The following is a 20,301-nucleotide window of genomic DNA, read 5'->3' as shown; positions in this document are numbered from 1 at the left end:
GATAATAAGGAGACGAATGTTCTTGCCGGAAACCCAATTTGAGAGCCAATTTAGACATTAGTTGATTCTGGAAATGACTGCCATGGTCAGTGACAATCTCTCTCGGGATACCGAATCTTGAGATAATCTGATTAAAAAGGAACAATACCACCGTTTCACTATCGTTTTTATAAGTGGGCATGGCCTCAGCCCACTTCGTAAAGTAGTCTACAGCCACGATAATGTACTTGTGATTCGCTGGTGAAGGCGGATTACAAGCTGTAAAATCAATACCCCACTTAGTAAAAGGACCGATAGTGACAATGAGAAAAAGAGGAGCTGGATGTGTGCGCATCTTCCGAGTATAGATTTGACAGGGGTGATAGTGTTTGACCGCTTCAACACAATCTTTGAAGAGTGAAGGCCAAAAATAGACAGCACGTAAGATACGCTGGGCTGTAGCAAGCCCTGAAAGATGACCACCACAAGCTCTACTGTGGCAGTCATTGAGCACTAACTCTACTTCCTCTAGGGTTAAACAGCGCCGAAGGATTGAATCAACCCCTCGATGATATAATGTATCACCGATGATAACATAATTCTTGGCCAGGTGACGTAATTTTCGGCATTCATCCTTAGAGAAAGGAGAGGGAAACTTCGAAGTCTGGAGATAGACAATGATATCTCTGTACCAAGGGTTGAGTAAAGAGATGAGGAATAAATGTTCATCGGGAAAACTTTCCTCATAAATAGTATCCTCTCCACAAGGCAGCTCAGAAATTAACTCAGCAAAAACCATGGATTTCTTAGACTTGGCGGACAAGAACTCGAGATCAAATTCTTGTAAAATGACTATCCATCGATTATATTTGCCCCCAATCACTCACCTACTGAGGACAAATTGAAATGGATTGACCGCCGCTAAGACAAAAGTTTTGCGTAGCAAGATATAATGACGGAGCTGTTGGATAGCATGAACAGCTGCCAAAGCCAACTTCTCAATAGGAGAATAGCGAATTTCAGGACCTATCAAGCCTCGGCTCAAATAATAAATCACATGCTCCATGAGAGCATCGTCTTCCTAAACGAGAACCATACCTATGGTTGATTCTGCTGTAGCGAGATATAAAAGGAAGTCCCTACCATAATCCGGTGGACTCAAAAGCGGGGCAGAGGCTAATGCCTTTTTCAAGGCATCGAATGATCGCTGCGCAAAGTCGTCCCATACAAATGGAACTCCCTTACGTAGCAAATGCATAAATCATTTAGTGATCTTGGCATAGTTCGCTATAAACCTTCTTAAGAAATTAGCTTTCCCTTGAAGACTTTGAAGTTGTCGAATTAAAGACAGGGGAGGCAACTGAATTATTGCCTCAACCTCAAAGGGATCAACCTGAATCCCTTCATTTGACACGATGAACCCTAATAACCGACTAGATGTAACCGTGAAAACACACTTATTGGGATTCAACCGGATCTTGTAAAAATGACATCGCTCAAAAACCAATTGAAGATGACTAGGATGATCAATTCTCTTTCGAGAATGAGCAGCTAGATCGTCCAAGTATGCCTCGATGATATGTTTAATGTCATGGAAAGCATATGACATGGCCTGCTGGAAAGTAGCTCTAGCATTTTTAAGACCAAAAGGCATCTTTCTGTATGCAAAGGCACCCCGTGGACATATAAAAGTTGTCTTATGCTGATCTTTAAGATGGATAGAGATTTGATTATAACCGAAGAAACCGTCCATGAAGGAGAAAATCTCATTGCCCGCACACTCATCAATAATCTGATCAATAAATGGTGTGGGGTAATTATCTTTGGGACAAGCTTTATTTAGGTCCCTAAAGTCAATGCATACTTGGATTGTTCCTTGCTTTTTATCCACAGGGACTGGATTAGAAACCCAATCGGTAAGAGGAACAGGGTATATGAAACCCGCCTTGAGCAGCTTCTCTACTTCAGCTTCAATGGCTACTGCTTTCCTAGGATTAACCAGTCGAAGCCTTTGACGAACCGGCTTAGCATTTTCATACGTCTTGATCTCATGTTGAACTATGGATTGATCAATGTTGGGAATTTCTTCGTAAGAGCAAGTGAATACATCTCGAAATTCCTTAAACAAGTCTGTGTAAATTTGAATTTCCTCAGGGGAACACTCGGCTCTGATGAAGAGATTCTTGATCACACTAGGGTTCCTAGAGATGTTTATAGATATCATTTTTGAAATCACCGACATATTACCTTCGGCACAAAAGTGTGCTGGAGCCAAAGGATTTGATATATTACAAACATCACTAGTAAAGAGCTCGGAGAACCAGATTCTACTTCCTGCAATGGAGGAAGAAAGTATGAACGATGGTGTAAGTCTTCCCAAGGTCGATCTACACCCATCATTACTTCTAGGATTGCTTCTTCGGATGGTAAAACCGTATCTAAGAAGTCCATAGCGGAGGTAGAATCAAGGGTCCAGGCCAGGGCCACATCACCATCTAGCTCCTCCTCTAAGAAAGGAGTAGCATGGCTGTCTGCAGAGTTGACGATAGACTGATATCTAAGCTCTGCTATAGACATATGGAATGCCATTCCACCGACTTGTCCTTTAGTAATGTAGTTGTAGGTGAAGGCAAGGTCCAAGGATCTAAAAAGTAATGAGTTCGAAAGAACCCTTCTCGTGAGGACTCCTTGGTTGATGAAACAACATTGATTCTAGCGATAGGAGAGGGAAGATCAAAGGTACCCATCAATGACAAATACATCCCAACTCCTAGATTCTCAGTAGGCAGACAAGGGTTATCCACTAAAGGAATAGTAGAGTCCGAAGTTGCTCGAGGATCAACTGGAGAATAATCCAATTGATCAACCTTAACGATTTTCCCTTCATGAGGAAAGAAAATGACACGAAACAGAGTCGAAACAACGACATCCATTTCGTATACCCAGTTCCTTCCTAAGAGGAGATTGTAGTCTAGGTTAGCATCAATGACTTCTACTTCAATATTAACGACCTTCCCCCCAACACATATGGGAAGGGCCGAGATAATCCCATGTGGCTTATGATAATGTCCATCAAATGCAATCAGGAGGGTAGGTGAAGGAACAGTCGAAGGCGATCCAATAGCCTTCCAGCATGACATTGACATGACGCACGTGGAAGCTCCTTCATCAATAGTGGTATGAAAAATGTTAATTTTCCGGTATGTAGACTTTATTTGAAAAGCCATATGATGAGGGAGTCGCTTTTTGACATTTAACATGAGTCGCTTTTTGACATTTAACATGTCGAAAGTGAGCACCAAAGAGTTAGTTGGATCAACTGCCCCAATCGCCGAAAGTAAAGCACTTCGTTGAGCTGGACAGAACTGGAGAACCTCTAAAGCGGACATGGCGCATGGACTCTGAGCCAGATCCTCAATAATGGAGTAATTTTGGGCGGCCCTAGCACTAGGATTAATAGTCACGCGTTTAGTGGAACCTCTCGGTATCCATGGTATAGTCTCGACAAGGGGTCACTCAATATGAAGGTCAGTATTTCCGGGAGTAGTTTTGTCCTTGGAAGTTTCAGCTTCACTGTAATCATGTGACCGAGTGGCCACATGGACATTAGAACCCATCATGAAAATATTTGACGATTTCTCCCCTTCCTGATTGCCCCCTGTGGAGGTACCAGGGTTTGAATTCGCACCAGCAAGAAGTTGTTGCCCTTGGGGAAAAGGGTTGGTTAACACAGCTTGAGAGCTAGAAGTCCCTCGCTGCCCTAACAAGCACTAAGCGTCTTGAATCTTTGGGCAGAGATGAGTTAAATGGTCTCCACTGCATAACTTGCATGGAAACTTGACTTTATTTTTAGACTCATTTCTACCACCACCAGCATTACTGCCAAGATTAATTGCGTCAGTCTTCCCATCTTGACTCTTTTTCTTACCTCGTCCTTTCTTCTTCCCATTGGAATTTTGATTTCCTTTGGGGTTGGCAGATTGGATAGCATTAACTAAAGAGGGTTGGGAAGACGAAGGGTTAGATGATGTGACCTGGTTGTTAGAAGCAGTTTGTAAAGACAACTGCTACAGTTGGCTCAACAGGTTCACTGCATTTGTGTCTACCGATCCAACAATACCATCGGCATGGGGACCTGGCTTCGACTTGGCTATATCAACCTTAGTCCCGGGAGCATCAGGCAAGATTTTTTGTAGAATCCCAGACTGAGAATAAATCAACTCTAATTGTTGGGCCCTAAAAATAGCTTGCTCCTCAGAATAGACTCCGGACAGGGAGACATCCTTAGAGATTTCAGGTTGTAAAGATTTCAAAAACCATTCGAGACGGTATTCCGAAGGAATTTCGGCTTTAATGAGCCTCTTTCTACATCTCCATTCCTGAATGTGATCAGAAATGTGAGTTGCCATATCCTGACGGATATTGGCCAGAAGTCCAGTTCTGGCATCATAACGGACGGGCAACTGGAAATGATTTAAGAAAATATTAGCTAAGTCGGCGAAAGATGTAAATTTGCCCCTGGCAACTCTATATACCACTTGGCCACATTACCAGTCAAGGTGCGTTGAAAAAGTCTCAACCTAATCGAATCATCAATAAGGGAGTTTGATGAGCACCACAAATGGAACGTGGTTAATGTGGTCACCCAGGTCTTCACCGCCCTTTCCCTCGAACTTTGGAATGTCTAAAGGGAGTTTGGTTAGGACCGGAGGCCAGGCCGAATTGTATTTGATTGGATCGTTTATTAATTTCGTGAGATCTGGCAAGTTCAACGTTGCCAAAAAAGGAAGCCTATGAGGACCTTGGGGATTCCACCCAGAGTGGGTGGAGTTTCAAAAGTTCTAAAAAGATTGGCCTGGATTTTGGAAGGCACTAGGCTGCCCGAAGTAACCCGCAGAACCAGCTGAACCAAAAGGCAGACCTTGTGATCTAGCAAAACTCAGAGTTTGACCAACTCCGGCCGAAATACCTCCATAACCAGCGAAGCTCCCTCCTAAAGGATTATAAGGAGTTGATAACACCTGATAAGAATTCCAAGTAGAAGCTAAGGGAGGAATACTTTGAAACGCATTAACTGTGGAGTATGGCCTATTCCCTTATTGGCCGAAAAACAGATTCCCAGTTCCCATGCCACTAACTACAGGGTTAGTCCAACCTTGAAAGGGATTATTGCTTTGTCCTGTAGCGGAAAAAGGCATAGATCCTATTGTCAGGTTGGAATGTGGTATATGACCACTTCCAAAAGGAAAACCCTGAAATGAAGCCGACCCACCCATTATGGATGTGGAGGCACTAAATGGAATTGACGGAATACCCTGTGAATAGGTACCAAACGGGAAGAATCCAATACTAAAAGCATTGGCTTGGGAATTTCCACTTGTAGAAGGAATGGAGGTAGACCCAACTAAAGATGTGCTAGAAAAAGACCCAAATAAAGATGCAGAGGGGATGGAAATAGTTCCTCCCCCTTGTACTGATGTTGGAGTCTACATAGTTGTAGCACTTGTGGTAGAAGCCATGCTTCCAGTAGTAGCCATCGATGGCAAGTGCGTAATATGACTTGGACTTGACGGTCTATGTGTCGGAGACCCAACGTATTGTAATACTTCTAGATAGCTAGAAGGTAGGGGAGAATTTGGAGCCGCTAGCGACTCTTGAAATTCTTCTACCTCTATGTTATCTTCCGATTGAAAGAGAACTCGAGAAAGAACTAGAGTGTTCCTCTCTTGTTCTGCGGAAGTACCAGGGTTTCTTGAACACTAATGTCCCTAAGAGGAGGATCAATCCCTGATGCATCAACTGCCACGGGATGAAACCCAGTGGCAGTATTACCTCTGCGCCTTCTAGGAGAAAGCTCTAAACTTGGTGGTGAAAGACCACGAAGTCTTCGAGACCGTCTAGGTGATCAGTCAACCACTTTGAATTTTTTATTAAGTTCTAGCTAAAGAATCAAGAAAAAATGAAAACTAGGCCAACTAAGAGCACAGAGAACACACTAAAAATTCCCTAAAATATATCATCCAGTCAAACAACTTTCGAGTATTTCCGCTCCAGGTGATGAGGACTGGACACCAAAATACAAGAAAGTGAAGTAAGGGGCCTTCTGAAGATAGTCTGGGATAATGACGGCCCAGTCCTACTAGTGAAGGTAACAAAGGAAGTTACGCTAACCTCCTAACAACAGCTTGTGCCGGTGCAAGACCCCAAGCTTCGCAATGGTGCCCTCCAGTAGTACTATTGAGAGTGATACAACATCAACCTTAGGTGCCACAGGATTCCTATCTGCAGCCACCTATGTAGATCCCTAGGAGAAGCAACTAAGGTTACCAACTCATATCAGAAGCCAGGCAAAACAGTCTTGAGGTAAGATCCAACAAGTAGGAGAGGGGGTATCTCTCTTCCTTATCTTCAAAAACCCTCATGCTTAACTCCCAGATCCAGAGCTTTCCTGGTCTCCCTAACGCTATTGGATTTTCACTCACTATTCAGACTCCTATGTTTAACAGTTTAAATGGCCTTGGAGAGTTTTCTCTCCACTCGCCTAATCCAAGGCCCTAAAATATACTAAAACTTGTTGGTGTGTCTAACTTGGCAATTATAAAAAAGTTTTAGTGTATTTTAATTAGCGCTTGTTTTTTAAATGGGTTGTTCTTTAAGTCAAGGGATATACGGAAATGAAACTTGTGGTGTTTTGATGCAAAAGAAATTAATAAAAACCAAACTATATGCAAATGCACTCGTTTTGTTCTTCGATGAAAGAAATTTCTACTAGGTTCAGAGGAACTTCAAAGAAAGCAACAAATTTTTCTTTTTTTTTCTTTTACTCAAGCTTCACACTCACAAAAGTTAACAAAACTATGGATGTCCTAAAAAGATGCACAAATTTATCCTAATGCAATGAGTACATGCTGATGCAAGACTTAAGACTACTCTAAATCAAGAAATGAAAGTAACTTGTTTATCAATATTAATTTTCCACTTAAAATGTTTAGATGGAATATGAGTTACTAATGCTCATTTTCATCTCTACACTAAAAGCAAGTTTCAAGACAAACAAAAAATGCACTTTCATTCACAAAAAGAAACTAAATCAAAACAAAGTTCAAGAAAGAAAAACCAAGTTTTCAAGGAGTTTTCTTCAAAAGAAAAAACAAAAACATCTTTTCAAAAGTTCTCTCAACAAGACTGAAACTTTATGATTGAAGAATAGGCAAAAAAACACTTTGCAAGTTGACAACACAAAATGGATGAAAACTCAACAAAAAAAATGTGTTTCAAGATGCTCTTAACAATCAAAAGCAGCGATAAGAGCTTGGCAACAAAGACCAAAAGATCAAAAAGACAACTTTCAAGAAAGTGTCAATCAACAACTTTCGGAAAGCAAGAAAAGTAGATGGTCACAAAGATGTAGTTTTGACACGCAAACAAAAAGGTCACCTAAACAAGATTTGACACAAAGATTGAGATCAACCTCCCTGCCCTGAAGAATCAGAGCAACCAAGATTCCCAGCAAGAAATCTTGTGTGCTTAAACAAAAACGATGACGCTTGCAACAAAACAAAACAAGACCCACACTTCTCACAACCGAAGAGAGTTTGAAATCACGTACTCGTTGTAAAAATAAAGACTGACATAGAAAAGTAACTTTTCAGGACATATTTAGACCAGCAGACAGATCTTCAGAAAAAACATTTGAAAAATCTTGAAAATTTTAGGATATACGTGACTGTGTTAGTGCACAGCGGTGTGTATACGCAATTAAGGTCAAGGAAAAACGTGTATACGCGAGTTAGCTTGACGAAACATGCATACATATGCTTCTGTAAACAAGAAAAATAGCGTATATAACAGACTTCAAGAAAAAAAAACAGTCTAAAGAAACTGATCAAGCTTACAATTCAAGTTCCTACAGGAACAGACTACACAGTGACAGCAAGCAAATAAAAAGCTGAGCCCTGATTGGCTTGAACAAACCCAAACTAAGAACAACAATACTGTTTTCCCCAGTGGAGTCGCCAATTCTGTTAAGGGGTAAATTCCCCTAGTGTCTTGGGTTGATACCCTAGCAGATCGGAGGTTATCTACAAAGAGAAACACACATTCCACGCAGCCATGATGCTAATATAAACAAACTACGCGAAAAGGGGTGCACCTGGGGGTCCTTCGTTCAAGAAGATCCAGTTAGGTTCCAAACCCTCTTGGAGTTCCTTTTAGTCCTTCAACCTGCAAAACAAAAAATTCCAGAAAGTACAACAGTATATTGACCAAGCATCATAAAGAAATCATCTTCATAGCATACTGAAAGGTAGTTAGTTATGCAAAAAACAATCATTCATATATGAATCATAACATTGATATCATAAACATGAAGAAGATTTATATCAGGAACAAGACAAGTGTTTCTTTTATTATAGATAACTAAAGTACAGAAAGGAATAATTTCACTTGAGTCTTCCTTTCGCAGGCTCCAAGTGGAACCGTCCTCCGGATTCATCCAGTCTCAAGACTTCAACAAACTCCTTCCAAGACTTACTCCAAGATATCTCAAGTAGTAGAAAGACATCATAGCACAAGGAAACAAGGGTTTCCTGCAAATGGGGGAAGTGCTGGAAGCACAAGGATCTTCAGACCTGGTCAGGGATAATCTCAGCAGAGTGATCTTTCTCTATATTCTCTCCTCCTTTAGGCCTTCCCATTGAAGCCTTTTATACTTCTCCCAAAGTAGTTTTTTAGTTGGGAATTCGTTGGGAACAGTTGGGCCACGGGCACTAATAGCTAATCAACAGGTAAAACCCGCGATCTCCGCCTGAAATTAAGAAGTTTTATTTTTTTTAAGTGTTTTAAGACATATACACGGTTTGGGTATACAGAGACCCGCATACACACGCGTTTATCACCTGGGAAATGTCGCGTATAGGGAGTAAAACACTGTTTTTTGAATATTTGGACCAAGTATGGAAGGAGGGGTTTTCCCTAGGCCATGAATGCAACATCACAAACATCAAGAGTGAGATTTGGAGCTATAACAACCACCAAGCTCCCTCATGCTTTTACCTTACTATACTTTTATCTTTTCTTATTTTTCTTATGAAAACCCTCATCCACAAACTCCAGGGGAGGGTTAGGGTTTCCTTAAACTTCACTAACCCTAATCTCGTCCCAACAAGTTGAAGGAACACCCGCAGTGATTCTAACAAAAAATCCAGAGTGTAGAGCCGTAGCTATACCCTCATGGGTTTTCGCAGACTCCTCCAGATTTCTACCATTCTGTTCTACACCGCACCTCGAATTTTGAATTCTATCTTGCAAATTTTTATCTATAGATAAGTCAAGACCTAAAATCTACTCGGTTATCTCCACTATTTTGATCCGCTTAGGGTCCTTTGCTACCAGTCCAAATGATAAACTAGGGTTTAAACATTGTTCAAGGAAGCAGTGTGTCATCGGGGAGGGTATCATGTTCTCATCTAGGAGAGGCTTCACATAATCCCAAATTTGTTTCTCTAAACCCCCATAATGATGAAGCCCTAGAGAGCTTTGCCCTTCGGATGGCAAAATTTCTTCTATAAAATCATGAGATGAAGAATCACTAAAAAATTCCACTGTAGATGACATTAGGGATCAAAAATTCAACTCGAATGATGATCCAAATGGATTTTGGTAGCCACGCACCTATTCCACTTGGACCCCCACCACGGTCTCTTTCAATATTTCAATTTCCTTAATTATAGCACAATTTACTATTTTTGGCAGTTTTTCGGGTACTCAACTTCTAGAGCCATTTTGAGGCCCTAAACGATGTATTTTTAAGGAAAAATGGGGCAAATATTGGATATAGTTTAAGGTGTGATAGTCGAAAGTTGTAGTTCTCATATAGATATTTCTAATGAGGTATTATGTGCATGAAATGGAGATTGTGTGCCAAAGTTACGACCTGAGGAAGTTGATGTACCAATTTACCCAAACGGAGCCCATAGTTTTAGCGCACCGTCTCCTAGGGTCAGGTTTTTGAATGTTTGAGGTTTCCCATTGTTTATGGATAATAAACAACCTTTGAGCCTCATTGTAACACAGTTAAGAGACATGTTACCGCCACATCTCTTCTTAGAGATAAGATACCATTGTTCGAGCTAGTCTTATTTCCATTCTGTTTGTAAGCATATTTCATCATTTGATATTAATGAAATGAAGTGTTATTTCTACTACATCTCTATATTTATGGTTATATATATAATTTTTTGTGTTCCCATCTAAGTTCGGATTAGTGGTACCAGAGCAGTCTGCTCTTTCTATGTTTTCCTTTGCATGTCCCCAACGAGGTCGAGATATAAGGAGTTAGGGCTCAAACTGGTCAAACCTTTGCAAGAACAACCTCGCAAATCCTGACAACCTCACATGGTGAAAGAGAAGAAAGATGAGGGGGCAGGAGATCCTTTCAAAATATTTCTTGAAGAAGCCCTCAAGCAATAGGGGAATGTGATGATAGACAACTTTGCCCAGATCCTTTAATGGCTACATAAGGGCAACGCCTCTCCTTCCAGTAGCTACTCTAGAAGTGCCACACCCTTTAAGGTACAAGTTAACTTTGATATACCCATATCTGAGGGTCAGACAGATGCAAACGCCATAGATAAATGGTTAAATCTGATAGAAGGATATTTTTGTGATCATGATTTTTCGAGTCGAGAGAAGATTACTTTTGCACTTCTCAAAGTCGTCCCCCACATCAATGACTGGTGGGAAACCTATTCTAAGAAGAAGGATGAAAGTACACCCTCATTATTATTGGCTGCACCCACTTGGAATTCATTCTAGGACACCATCAAAGAGCAGTAATACCTTGTCGGGAGCTATGAGGATAAATACATAAAGTGGACCACGTTGCAGTAGGGAAGGGACCAAGACATGTCAGATTTTACCAATTTTTTTCATACCCTTCACACAAAGTTGGGTATCAAGGATTCTGAGAAACATTTAGTACTCTAGTTATAATGGTATGGATAATGTTTTGCTGCTAAGAGTTAGTGCATTGAAGAACTTTTGAAACTATAGACTTGTTGCCATGGATCGTATTATAAGATATGTTGAGGATTCTACTTTTTAGACTTTATGTTGTAGGGATGTGTGCATGCCAATTACAAGAGGACCAACATTGGTCTAATAATTATTGATGAAGGTTTTTCTGATGAAAGAGTGAGATTATGAAGTTACTATTGTGTTTCTGATTAAAGAAGAAATTTTCTAAAGGATTTTTTTGTTATTTAAAAGTTATGCTAAAAGAAGTGGATCTAGTTTGAAAATGGATGAAACAGAGGTCCACATTAATTTTGGTCGTCGGTGCCTCTAGCTAGTTGGTGTGAGCAAACCGATATGAGGGAGTAGGTGCTTCATGCTAGTGGGTGGTAATGAAACTATGCAAGAGAGTGGGTGCTTCCTGCTAGTGGGTGCCAATGAAACTTTGTAAGGGAATAGGTGCTTCCTACTAGTGCATGCCAACACAAATTTTCAAGGGAATGGGTGCTTCCTACTAATTAGTTCCAGTGAACATATGTAAAGAAATATTTAAGTAGAGAAGAAGAAGAAGGATGGTGGTTTTCTCCCTTTATGGATTTCCACCTTAAAAATATGTGTCTTATGTGTTTCTCATGTGATTTGTCTTATGGTTCTTGATTTATTTATGTCATGCATAATATTTTTAATAATTTAATAAATATTGTTTCTAAAAAAATATTAAAATTTAATCGGAAATAAAAATAGCTTTACAGTGATCCACCCCTCACAGCAGAAACAATATTTTTATAAATAAATTATATATATAATTTAAAAACATCAATTACAAAATAATTTTAAAATATATTAAAAAAATATGTAGTAAGGAAATATCTTTTATAAAGTAATAACTTAACATATATAAAAAAAAATTCAATATCATAAAAAGTAATTAAAACCTAAGAAATTATATAAAAATAACTTTAAAAATTAATTGTAAAATAATTGAATATCATAAAAGGTAATTAAAACCTAAAAAAGTGTATAAAAATAACTTTAGAAAATAATTTTAAAATATGAAATGGAAAATGAGTTTTCTTAATTGGAATATATACATTCATAAACAAGTAAAATGTCCCTAAAGCTATAGGAAATATTATTTATAAAATAGTTTTTTTTTTAATTTACAAGTTAATGTTTATAATAGTTTATATATTGTATTTTAATATATATATATATATGTATGAGAAAAAAAAGAAATATATGATTGAATAAATTTTAGTGGAAACATTGAAATAAATATAAAAAATAAAATTAAGATTGATTTAATTTTGTTTTTTTTTTTTGCTAAAGCAAGAGTCGTACTTTCTATTTCATTATATCAGAAAATGAATTACATAAAATACAACAGTTCGCAAGGAATTGTGGACCAAGGAAAAACTATTCTCTTATTGCCAAGGGCAACGAGCTAAAGGCAAAAACCCCATACCCTACAAACAGAACCTCAATACCCTCAAAAGACAGACAATGTTGAGGTCGTACGATCTGTAGAACATGCAAAAATCATCGGTTTCTGCCATGAAATAAAACCAGCACTAAATATAATCCTCATCCGGACTTGCCTCCTTAATCTCAACCGTCGAATCTCCTCGCCCTATCCAACGGTAGTGGAGGATTTCGCAATACTTAGAAGCATGGCGCTTAATGACCTGGACCCACCAACATGCTCGTTCGTTCCTCACCATAGATCCGCCTTGCTTAATCTGACGGTTGAGGATCATATCACACGGGTCTATAGCACCAAACATTAGTGCGTGATGAGAGTGGTAATCTATCCCTCCCTATGCCACGTGTAGCTTGGTGACTGGAATCGCTTCCATTTTGTAAAAACCGCATCCCGCTTGGAAGGCTTGCGATAAACCATATACCACCACGAGAGCGGTTTTGCGTCCATAGAAAGAAAACCGAGGGTATTAAGGCTGTCGAGAAAGCCAGGATTCCAGCCCCTCACACCATCTCCTCTACGCCTGTACATGAACCAATGTAAGATGATACTCCATCCATTAGGTCGACCATCCGATAAACAGATTCTGTCGTGTAGCTTCCACCTGGAGCCTCTATGTTTGTACTTACCAGGGTTGTGGAGGCCGACCGTGGCCTACATCCCACAAAAGACCAGACTGTGAAAAAATAGCAATTCATAATGAATCCAAGTCATCTAGACCCCGCCTCCATGGCTCTGTTTCGAAACACCATCCTATCTTCATCCGCCTGGTCGTGACAATGCGCCTTTAGTCTATTATGAGGCATCTCTTGCCAACCCATCGCAACCCTGCTTTCGGTACAGATCACACCTTGATTAGCCAGAATATCTGCCAGTTTATTAGCCGTTCTTCACACATGGTTAAAACTTACTGTACGAAGGCACTGGAGGTGAAGCTGAATCCGTTGGAAAACTTGGATCAGCCTCAGTGTTGGGAGACTTTTTTCAGTGCCGTGCCACAATTGATTCTCTTAACCGAGTTAATGATTAACTCAGAATCAGCTTCGACAATCACATTTTGGCAATTATCCTGCTCCAGGAAATCTAAACATTGCTCCAGAGCCATTAATTCTGCCATATTGTTAGTGGCTCTTCCTAAATGGAAATGGAAGATGAAAAGAATACTTCCGTCTTCATCCCTTAACACCCCTCCAAAGCCAGCAGTACCCAGGTTGCCTTTTGAAGCCCCATCAATGTTGTATTTCAAAAAACCCTGAGGGGGAGGATGCCAAAAATCCTGCTCAGTATCCATTTTCATTACCTTCCTATCCAGGCCCTGAGGAATAAGCCCCTGCATACCCAGCTGATGGAGAATCCACATTTCAGCTTCTGAAGGTGGATTCTTAGGGGGATTTCACACTGTAGTTCCAACCGTCTCCTTAAGCTGTTTTAAGATCTGCTCAAAAAAGATTTGGGAGGGTCTCTTTTCATTTTTTAAGATTCTATTGTTCCTTTCTTTCCAGACATTCCATATAATGAAGCTTGGTGTAAGAGCCCAAGCTGAGCCAAGAAATTCATAATCAGAAAAGTTTCGTCTCCAATTGTTTAGGGTATTGATAATACTCCCTTTGTCCCTGTCAGTCTGTTGGAAAATGGTGGCAAAAGTATCCCACAACCTAGAGGTGAAAATGAAACTATTGAGAAGGTGCTCCATTATTTCCTCCTTGGCTTCACAGAGCTGGCATCTGGAAGGCCCTAGAACACCCCTCTTCCGAATGTTATCCCAAGTCAAAATTTTCTTATGATGAACCAGCCACATGAAGAGTTTAATCTTCATCCAACCTTGATGCCTCCATAGGTTCTGCCAAATCCTATCCAGAACATGGGAATCCAGCTCAAGGAGAATGCATTTTGCCTCCTTAAGATTAAAGGTACCCTCATTATTGTTGCCCCATCTAAGTTGGTCATGCCCCCCTATCACTAAAATCTTCCTTTGTTCCAACATTTTCTTAAGTGCCTCTACTTTTGCTTTCAGGGGGCTGTCATCCCTGTAATCAATGTTCCTCCAGGTTCTCCATTTTCCTGCATTGTTGGTTTGATCCCAAAAATCTTTTACCTTAGATAACCCTTTGGTATCTGTCTCTTTCTTGAGGTCCAAGAAGTCCTCTTTTAACAGTATAGGTTCTTGTTGCCATTTATCCTCCAAAAATAAAGCGAGATCTCCCTCTCTAATTTCCCAAAAGTTGTTTTTTTGTACTAAGCCTCTATTCTCCCAGGCCTTATTCCAGATGTGAGAGCCCTTTATACTTCCAGACATCCTTATGTGATCATTATTTTGCCAAGTGCTGGCATATTTTTCTTTCAAGATACTAGCCCACTGAGCCTTTGGGTCTTTTACCCATTGCCACCATAATTTTGCCCCTAAAACCTTGCGTAGAATCTCCGGATCATCCAATCCAAGACCCCCATGGTTTTTAGGTTTGCAGATTTTTTCCCAGGCTACCAAGGCCCATTTCTTTCTTTCCTCCCCCTTACCCCAAAGAAAGTCTCTTTGGATGGTTCTGAGTTGTTACAAGACTCCTTTTGGTGCTGGGAGTGCTAATAGCATGAAAACTGGGATTGATTGAAGAACAGCGTTTGTAAGCACCGACCTACCAGCCAAGTTTAAAGATCTAATAGTCCATTTCCTGATTTTATCCTGCATCTTATTAATCACCGGCTCCCAAATGTTCTTGTGCAAAGGTTTAGCAACTAGAGGAACTCCCAAATATTTTGAAGGGAGGACATCCCTTTGAAAGCCTAGAATTATGGAGATATTCCTCTGAATAGCAATATTGGTGTTAAAGAAAAAAATCTTAGATTTTGAGAGATTAACTTCCATACCTGTAGCCATGGCAAAGTCACTCAGGATTTGTTTATATGCAAGAGATTCTTTGATCATGGGGATTCCCTGTAGCATTGTATCATCAACAAATTGTTGATGAGTCAAGGCCTGTCCATTCTCAGAAAGTTGGAGACCCTTAATCTTACCAACTTCTTTTGCATGCTTGATAGGCCGACCAAGTCCTTCCATCATGAGGATGAAGAGAAAGGTCTCCCTGCTTGAGGCCTCTTGAAGGAATAAAAGTCTCAGAGGGAGAGCCATTAACCAATATTGAAAAGCTAGAAGAAGTAACCAGGGCCATAACCCATCTAACCTAGTTATGATCAAACCCAAAAGCAATAAGAACTTTCCTGATATAGGTCCAATTCAACTTATCATAAGCTTTGGCTAGGTCCAATTGCAAATGATCATTCCAACCTTCCTATTGCTATTCAATGAGTGCACTACCTCATGCGCTTGAATGATGTTATTGAGAATTTGTCTGCCTTCCACATAACCAGATTGTTCCATAGAAACTAGTGTAGGAAGAAGAGGTTTGAGTCCATTGGCCACAACCTTGGATATTATCTTGTATACCACATTACACAAAGCTATGGGTCTAAACATGTCTATAGTTTGGGCATTCTCCTGTTTAGGGATCAGGGAGATGAAGGAGGTATTGAGCACCTTTAAAATAGTTTTGTTCATCCTGGAATCTTCCACTACATTCAGAATATCCTGTTTAACAATATTCCAGCAAGCTTTAAAGAAATCCACATTGAAACCATCAGGGCCTGGTGCTTTACCATTCTGCATTTCTTTGAGGACCTCACTAACCTCCTCTTCAGTCACTGGCCTATTAAACTTGAAATTATCCTCTCTAGACACCAACCTAGGTATATTTCTTGTTAAGTCCCTGATGAAATGCTCTCTATCTGAAATGGTTTCCTTTGCTATACCTCGAAAGTGCTGAACTAACACCGCTTTTATTTCCGCATGGGAATTTAGAAGATTCACTCCCTCGTCCTTGATCGAAAAGATCCTGTTATGAGCTCTGTTCGCCATGGTGGATCTATGGAAAAATCTACTGTTTCGCTCTCCTTCTTTGAGCCATTGAACTCTAGATTTTTGTCTCCAAAATATTTCCTCTTGTTTACATAAATTCTCCCAGTCTTGATGATTTTTGGCAACTTGATCACTTCTGACTTTATCAAAGCCATCCATGATAAGGGCTTGATTGAGTTCCTGCATTTTATCTTCAACAAATCTTTTTGCTTCAAAAATATTGCCAAATCCATTCTTGTTCCATTCTTTGAGCCTGAGCTTGATGTGCTTTAATCTTTTGTGTAGAAGGAACATTATTTTACCCTGAATATCCAAATCTTCTGACCACCAATTTGCAATATTGCTGATGAAGTCTAGGTGGGTGAGCCAGATATTCTCAAATCTAAAAGGTCTATTCCTAGGGGTACCAATGCCCTGAACCTCTAGTTGAACTGACCAGTGATTTGAGCCTCCAAAGGGGAGAACTCTCACTATCATTTCCTTGTCAATGAGCATAAGGTCCTCTGAGATTATTAATCTGTCTAACTTTGAGGCTACTTGAGACTCTCCTCCTCTTTTATTGTTCCAAGTAAAGAGACCAGTACTTGTATCAGTGTCAACTAGCTTCATATTGTCTATAAATGTTTGAAATGCTAAAGAGTCTTTGCTTAGGGTTCTGGTTCCCCCTTTTTTCTCCGAAAGTGATTTGATCATGTTGAAGTCCCCCCCCCCCCGATGATCCATGGTATTCCTGCATGTCTGTCTCTGAGATCCACAAGAGAATCTAGAAACCTAAGTTTATCATCCAGTCTTTGAGGGCCATAAACATTCGTGACTAGATAGGTCTCCCTATCTCCCACATGCTGAATAACCACTGATAAATAATTCCTAGATGCCTCAGCATCTATTATGCCAATATTTTGGGGGTTCTAAAGAGTGAGTATACCTCCTGTTGTATTCTCTGCTTTGAATTCTAGAAACTCAAATCGATTGAGCCATTTTCTATGTATTTCTTTTATTTTTTGAATGGAACATTTAGTTTCCTGGATGAAGATCATATCCGGAGCTGCTTGTTTCATTCTATTACTAAGTAATCTTTGTTTTCTTTTACTACCTAGACCCCTGATATTCCAAGATGTGAACTTCATTATTAAAGATTTGTAAAGGAGTAGTTGGTTAGGTCTTTCATCTTACCTGAATCTATCATTAGCTTTCCACATTCCATCAATAGCTTGTTCTACTTTTTCCTACCTCTTTTCTTTCCTGGGTTTCTAGGTGCTAATCCTGGTGTGGTTTTCATAGTTTTCACACCTTCGTTACCCTGCCTTTCATTGTTTCTTTGCCTCTCCAGCCCTTTAGCCTGAGTTTTCCATATGAACAGTTGTTGTACTCTATTGAACTCTTCTTGAGGTAACAAGTCTACCCCTCCCATGGTTCCCTATTTCAAGAACCCTTCCAGATCTAGGTGTTCTCTATCAAGAATCTCCTGTAGTTCGTGGTCCTCCATTTCCATCTCACTCTGGGTCATTTCCTGGTCCATCTCTAGTTTTGCACCGCTCATCATAGTCTCTTTCTGTTTATTAATATCCTGTGTTTGTTCACGGTCTTCTTCTTTCTCCTTCTCCACTGGACTTCCTCCCATTGCCTGATCTACTTTTGTTATCACTTCTTCTTCTTCAAGTACTTGGAACCTATTCTGACTGGCCTGTTTCCCTTCTGTTTGATGTTTCTTTGGCCCCCTTTTGCCCCATTTTCCTCTATGTACCACTTTGTGAAAGCTTTCAGTATCTTTCATTGTGTTAGCTTTACTCTTATTCTCTATTTTACTGAGAGGGCAGTCTCTGAATAGGTGCCCATGCTCATGGCATCTGCGACATCTGAATGGAATATGCTCATAATCTATTGTTTTCACCCATTCTTCATCAAAAACTTCCAAGATTACCTCATCCGGTAGAGCTCCAGAGAGATCCATCTCCACACATATTCTTGCAAAGGAAGTGTATTTTCCCCTTTTGGTGGCCTCAGAAGCTTTGACAAAATGCCCTAATTTATTTCCTATGGTAGATAACGATTCTGTTTGCCAGTAATCAAGAGGTAGAGAGTAGAGTCTTACCCAGACCGGGACTGAAGTAAAAGTCTCACGCTCTGGGACAAAATTCATAATCCATGGCCGCATATAGAGGCCTGCTACTGCATAGAAGTAGGGCCCTCCTTCAAACACTCTGTCTTTATCTTCAATATTTGTAAAGACCACAGTGAAGAATCCCTTTGACCCAAGATGTAGGTCTATGCTTCCTTTTGGTTTCCAGTGGTATTTAATCCATGTTTGTAAAGCTTTTTTAGTGGGCCATAATCCCATGAATTTACAAATGATTGCATATGTTCGCATGTGGTCCCTATGCGCCTGCAGAGCATGATCATTTAAAACTACTCTGGGTGTGATCTCAGCTTTGGGTTTACATGGTCCCTTTTGTGCTTTGTATTTTGTTCCCTGTTCCTTGTCTTCTTCCTCATTTTCTTTTGTGCTATTATTCTCCCTTGATTTGGTACAATCTTGCTCCTCTTCAATGTTCCTTTTCCTTTCTTCTGAAAGAACTCTGTCATTTTCTATTGGTTTCTTACCTCTGTTGGCCATAGCCTGCTTGTAGGAGGGAGTGGAGCTCCCTCCTTTGCACCCTTCCATGGCGATCAAGACCGGTAGAAGCCTGGAAACCTAGAAACCCTAGCTATTCGCCCACAACATCCGAACACTCGATATCAAAAATCCCTTTTCAACCAACTTGAAATCAGAATTGTTTTGCAAATATTTGACAAATTCTGATTTTTTTTTTTTTTTGAAATCACTAATATTATGAAATTGTTTAATATAATTATATAAAATTAACATATTTGTTAGTGACTATTTTTATTCGATTGAATAGAAAGAAAAAACATTGCATAAGTATATATTAATACATAAGAAGAAAAAGAAATATAGATGGAATTTTAAGTTAGGTTTAAAATAAAAAGATAAAATTTATTAGAAATATTAAAATGCATATTAAAAAAATAAAATTAAAAGTGATAAAATTTTGTTTTTGAAATTGCTAATGTTATGGAATTATTTAATATAATCATATAATATTAACTTATTTGTTAGTCATTATTTTTATTTAATTGAACAGAAAACAAAAACAATGCATTAAGTTTACAACAATACACTAGAACAAACAAAATATGTGATTGAAATTTAAGTCATGTTTAAAATTAAAAGATAAAATTCACTAGAAATGTTACATGTAAAAAAATAAAATTAAGATTATTTAAATTTTGTTTTTGAAATTACTAATGTTATGATATTATTCAATATAATTATATAAGATTAACTTATTTTTTAGTATTACAATCAATACTGAGTCTTTTTCGAGCGATCGCTCTGCTAGGGTTTCTGAGACTGTGTCGGCGGCCTCGGCCCTCTGGGCGTCTGAGCGGGCTCCCTTCCCGTGTCCCGTTTTGCTTTGCTGCGCTGCGCCTCCGGCTGGGCGATTAACTGCGCTGTGTTCTGGCTCTAGGCTTGGATTCTCGGATTTGCAGGGGCGCTGGGGGAATGAGCTGAGTTCCCTTGTTGCGCTCCTTTGCTGCAGTCATGGGTGATCCTGGGGGTGGGGAATCCTCTCCCACCCCTCCGCTTTCCTCTGAAGAAGCCTTCCGGCGATTATTAACGCAGAAAGGAAAGAAACGTCCTGCCCCAGATATCCCAAAATTCATTAAAAAACTTGAGGAAGTGCCTGAGATAGCCCTGCAAGAAGATCAGCCGATCAAAATTGCTCTTGCCCTTGCTGATAGAGGACTGGTCGGGCAATTTATGGGGCGTTGGCCCTCTACAAAAACCACGGACGATTGGATTCAACGCAACTGGAGGCCTCAGCTGAAGAACAGTGTGATCTGTTATGCGGTAGGTAGA

The 20,301-nt window shown here is 39.8% G+C and overlaps 1 pseudogene; it reads left to right on the top strand.

Moving 5' to 3' along the window:
* Positions 1 to 19,948, top strand: part of LOC149214486 (elongation factor TuB, chloroplastic-like) — a 103,249-nt pseudogene extending 83,301 nt beyond the window's left edge.
* Positions 19,949 to 20,301: the final 353 nt, after the last annotated feature.

The sequence above is a fragment of the Pinus tabuliformis genome, chromosome 1_1 (genome assembly GCF_031772625.1).
Source record: "Pinus tabuliformis cultivar Carrire ecotype Pingquan chromosome 1_1, CPIR1, whole genome shotgun sequence".
Classification (NCBI taxonomy): Eukaryota; Viridiplantae; Streptophyta; class Pinopsida; order Pinales; family Pinaceae; genus Pinus; species Pinus tabuliformis.
This window is presented reverse-complemented; position numbering and strand designations above follow the sequence as displayed.